Here is a 5,372-nt window from a genome sequence, read left to right as displayed (position 1 = left end):
ATGGTATCAACTCTTCTATGCCCATCTGGTAAAATTCAGTTGTGAATCTGTCTGTTCCTGAGCTTTTGTTGCTTGGTATGCTATTTGTTATTGCTTCAATTTCAGGACTCTATTGGTCTGTTCAGGGACTGAATTTCTTCCTGGTTCAGTCTTGGGAGGGTGTATGTGTCCAGGAATCTATTCATTTCTTCTAGATTTTCTAGTTTATGTGCATAGAGATGTTTAGTGTATTGTCTGATGATTGTTTGTATTCCTGTGGGGTCAGTGGTGAACTCTCCCATATTGTTTCTGATTGTATTTATTTGAGTCTTCTCTTTTTTTCTTCTTTATTAGTCTAGCTATTGGTCTATTTTACTGATTTTTTCCTGAAACAAAACAGCTCCTGGATTTGTAGCCAGTCCAAACAAATCATGTTTTCAGTACAATTATTTATAGGATTTGGATGCTGAAAGCTACAAATAACTGATGGAAAAAATAAAAGAAAATCTAAAATGAGAGACAAAAGGTGTTCATGGATTTGAAGACTCAACATAATAAAGATGTCAGTTCTCCCCAGATCAATACACAGGTTTATCTAAATTTCTATAAAGATTCCAGAAGATTTTATATACATATATATATATATATATATATATATATATATATATACATATGATTATTCTAAAACATGTATATGGAAAGTCAAATAAACTAGAAGAGCTAATATAATATTAAAAAAGAAGAAAGTGAACAAAATTACCCTACCCAATTTTAAGATTTTGTGTAGCTACTGTAATCAAGATTATGTGGCATGGATAGAGGAGTAGACACATAGATCAATGGAATAGAGTAGAGAACCCAGACATAGCAAGATACAAGTACAGATAAGTAATTTTTGACAAAGCTCCAAAGCATTTCAATAGATGAATACCCTTTTCAACAAATTGTGCTGGAGCAATTAGACATCTATCAGCAAATATATAAACCTTGATTTAACCTTATACCTGATACAAAAATTGACCCAAAATGAATCATAGATTTAAATGTAAAACTTTAAACTATAAAACTTTCATAAGAAATCATAGGAGAAAATCTTTGGAACTAGGATTAGGTGAAGAGTTCTTACATTTGTTAACTATTTCTAACTGGGAGACCATTAGACTGGGTCTAATGAGAATATCGTTAGATTGTGGCTTTGGCACTTTAAATTTGTACATGAACAAACCAAGGTCCAAGGTAAACAGTAAATTAAAACTAGAAATTGTACCAAACAGAAATCACCAACTAATCTCTATCTAGAGATTTTCATTCCAACCAGTCAAAATTGTTTATCTTGCTTCTACAAATAAGCAGGTGAAAAAGTCAGAGATTCAGAGTACACAGAGGGAATAGAAAGAAAGATTCATCTTTCTTTTCTCATTCTGTATAACCTATGTGCCAATAGAGGCTTCTAAGGTATCTATCTTCCTCTCTATTCTTAAACTTTATAGAATTTTCCCCTCTTGCTCCTCCTGGCAGAGTGCTAGCTGTTTGCAGTCTGATGCTGCTCCAATTCATGAATCACTGAATGCTCAAATAAACTCTTTAAAATAGAAATGTACCAATGTTTCTCTTTTATTAGATCTGGTGCCAGAAGTTGGATCCCAGGGAGACAGCCTGATGACCTCTGGGAGGAACAAGCAAACAGATATAGGTACCCCGCTGAATTCCTTGTGCTCATTGCCTCTTGCTTTGCATTTGGAGATCATCACCAGTAAGATCTCTCAGATGCACTAGCTCTACAACTTGTGTCAAGTTCACAGAGTTTATTTGAGCATTTTAAAAATCTAGATTGGTTTCAGAAGTCATGACAGAAACTAGACTTGAGTCCTATAGAGAGGCTTCAGGTGTCTGATTGGGCGAAAGAGAAACTGAATTGGGTTTAGTAAAGGACCCCTGGTAGGAAAGGTTCCAAAGAGACAGAAAATAATAAATTTATTTAAATACAGAGAGTCTGAGACTTCATCTCAGAACCTGTGCCTTTCTAGAGAAATGGGTGAATATTACCAAAAATAATTTAGAATTTTGGGCCGGGCGCGGTGGCTCATGCCTGTAATCCCAGCACTTTGGGAGGCCGAGGTGGGTGGATCACGAGGTCAAGAGATCGAGACCATCCTGGTCAACATGGTGAAACCCCGTCTCTACTAAAAATACAAAAAATTAGCTGGGTATGGTGGTGCGTACCTGTAATCCCAGCTACTCAGGAGGCTGAGGCAGGAGAATTGCCTGAACCCAGGAGGCAGAGGTTGCGGTGAGCCAAGATCGCGCCATTGCACTCCAGCCTGGGTAACAAGAGCGAAACTCTGTCTCAAAAAAAAAAAAAAAAAAAAAAAAAAAAAAAAAAAAATTAGAATTTTGATGGGTACAGTGTGGAAGTTTTAACCTAAGCAAAATTGCTTATCTACTGGGCATAAAAAAAAGGGGGGAGAGATCTTGAATACCTCAGAAACAGCTGGATGTGTTTTAAATTGGCACATAGAGGCTTCTAAGGTGTCTATCTTTCTTTCTATTCTCCTCTGTGTACTCTGAATACTCTGACTTTTTTACTTGGTTAACTACACATCCTTTAAAAAAAAAAAAAAAAAAAAAAAAAAAAAACTAGATAAGCATTTACAAAAGTTAGAACAATCAGGTATGCTTTTTGACCACTAGTATGCATTGGACAGAATCTTAAGCTCAGAACAATAATGAAATGTATCCCTGTTCAACATAGAAAATGTTTGCCTAAAAAAACAACAAATGATAGAGAAGGAAGCTACAGGTTTAGCTAAATTAGTTGAACATTTCAAAGAAAAAGATATGAAACAAAAAGCTTTCAAATTAATTGCCTTGCAGTAACAGTAACAACTCCAGGTCAACCAGCATCCTAGAATGACCTTTGGACTTTCAATAAGCAATCTTTAAATCGACTGCTTACCTGCTTCTGTTCATATGTTTATATATGTCTTTGTATGAATGTTTGTATGTTTGTACATTACATATATGCACTATTTTATGGTATTACTAAACTATTTTATAAAATTTTTAAAGGAAGTTCTATTCAAATTAGCTGAGGAATAAATAAGGGCTCAAGTAAATTATTTCAAAAATCTCAGAAATATAAAACTAACACAAATGTATTTTTTTTCTAAGTTCACATAATTTAGGTAGATCATTGGTAAATAAAGCTTGCTTTAAAATTGTTGATAACATAAAAATAGGAATGTTTTCAGAATTGTTTGTTTTTCCTGGGTTGCTGGTCAGACAGGTTTGTGTCTGCTAGATGTTTAAGACCACAAAATCATAAATCCAACCTAAAAGCAAAACATGCAGTAAAAGTGAATGCATGTCAATCACAGGTATAAAAAATTTTTAAAAGAGAGAAGAGTGATGTTTAACTTTTTAAGTTTCTCATACTTACCTGGCAGGGGAGATACCGTGATCACAAAGGTGGTTTTTCCAGGGAGAGGCTTATCCATTGCACTTCGGATGTGCTGAACCCTGCGACTTCCCCAAATGTGCAGAACTCGACTGCATAATTTGTGGTAGTGGGAGACTGCATTCGCGCTTTCACCTGATTTAAAAAAAAAAAAAAAAATTCATTGCTTCTGTGATGTTTTTCATACTTGCCTGATTTGTCAACAAAAATAAAATAATTAAGATGACAGTGTAGAGAAGACTTTTCCCTCTGAGACTTTGATAACTAACAGCAGGCAAATTAACAGAAGAAAGGGTATACAGATTTATTGAGGAGAGTTATCACAGGAAAGAAACTGAATCCACCCACCCGCATCAATACGCAGTGAGATTTAGGAACTTGCACATTTTCTTCATAGGGAAGAGAGGAAGGAGAATGTAGACAATTTAGGGAGATCAAATGATTTGAGGGAAAGATAAGTAGGCTCCAGGAGGAATAGATGATAGTTTGCCATAGTTTGTCTGGATATAGTGTTGACTTCTAGTTTTCTCTCCTGTGTTAGGAGTTGGACTTCTCTGGTTGGTGGATCTCTGTTTAGGCAGATAAGGGAAATCCAGAGAAAGGCTCTCCCTGCATTTGCTATTTTTTAAGTACCTTCAGCCTGAAGTGATCATATATCAAATTGGCATGTTTCAGGTGGCCTTTCTTGAAGTCCTTCAATGGCTAGCTTTGTTTAATGTCTCATGAAATTTTTCATGAGCAATTCAAGCATAATTGTTCAGAGCAAGTGATAAGGAGGAGGTGGAGCAAGGTGGCCAAATAGAAGCCTCCATCCATCAGCCTCCCCACAGGAACATCAAATCTGACAACTACGTACACAAAAAAGTAACTTCATAAGAACCAAAAATCAGGTGTGTGATCAGAGTGCCTGTTTTTAACTTCATATTGCCGAAGGAGGCACTGAAGGGGGTAGGAAAACCAGTCTTGAATTGCTGACACCACCACCCCCATCCCCATGGCAGCAGCCACATGGTGTGGAGAATCTGTGTGCTTCGGGGAGGGAAAAGTCAGTGATTGTGGGACTTTGCATTGGAACTCAGTGTTACCAACACCAGGCAGAACTCAGCCAATGCCCAGGGAGTAAACATTTAGATCAGCTGTAGCCAGAGGGGAACCACCCAGCCTAGTGTTCAAAACATGATGTTGTCAAGCCTCACCACCATGGGCTAAAGTGCTATGGGATCTTAAATAAACTTGAAATGCTATCTAGGCCACAGGAACTGCATCTCCTGGGAAAATCTTAGTGCTGTGCTGGGCTCGAAGCCGGTGGATGTGGGAGGCATACAACCTAATGAGACACAGGTTGAAGTGGCTAAAGGAGTGCTTGCATCACTCCCCTCCACCTGAAGGCAGTGTAGCTTGTAGCTCCAAAAGAGACTCTTTTTTTCCACTTGAGGAGAGGATAGGGAAGAGTAAATGGGACTTTGCTTTGCAACTTGGATACCATCTCAGCCACAGTAGAATAGAGCACCAAGCAGAGTTGTGAGACTTATTCCAGACTCTAGCTCCCAGATCTTTCTTGACACACCCTGGGCCAGAAGGGAACCCACTGCCTTGAAAGGAAGAATCCAGTCTAGGCAAGATTCATCACCTTATGACTAAAGAACCCTTAGGCTCCAAATAATCAGTAGTGGTAACCAGGTAGTATATGTCGTGGCCCTTGGGTGAGACTCTGAGACATGCTGGCTTCAGGTGAGACTGAGAACATTCCCAGCCAAGGTGGTTATGGGGCAAAACTCCTTCTGTTTGACAAAAGTGGAGAGAAGAGTAAAGGAGACTTTGTCTTGCATCTTAGGAACCAGCTCAGCCACAGAGAATTAGAGCACCAAGCAGGCTTCTTAGGGTCCCTAATCCAGACCTTGCTTCTTAGATGGCATGTCTGGACTCACCACTGCCC

The 5,372-nt window shown here is 38.2% G+C and overlaps 1 non-coding gene across 1 annotated transcript; it reads left to right on the top strand.

Annotated features, from left to right (window-relative positions):
* Positions 1 to 3,410: 3,410 nt before the first annotated feature.
* LOC120366719 (U1 spliceosomal RNA) lies at positions 3,411 to 3,574 on the top strand. The gene has a single exon (XR_005581292.1). It is a non-coding gene; the product is annotated as a U1 spliceosomal RNA (small nuclear RNA).
* Positions 3,575 to 5,372: the final 1,798 nt, after the last annotated feature.

This window comes from Saimiri boliviensis, chromosome X, assembly GCF_048565385.1.
Source record: "Saimiri boliviensis isolate mSaiBol1 chromosome X, mSaiBol1.pri, whole genome shotgun sequence".
Lineage (NCBI taxonomy): Eukaryota > Metazoa > Chordata > Mammalia > Primates > Cebidae > Saimiri > Saimiri boliviensis.
The sequence above is the reverse complement of the archived record's forward strand: the minus strand, read 5'-3'. Positions and strand labels throughout refer to the sequence as shown.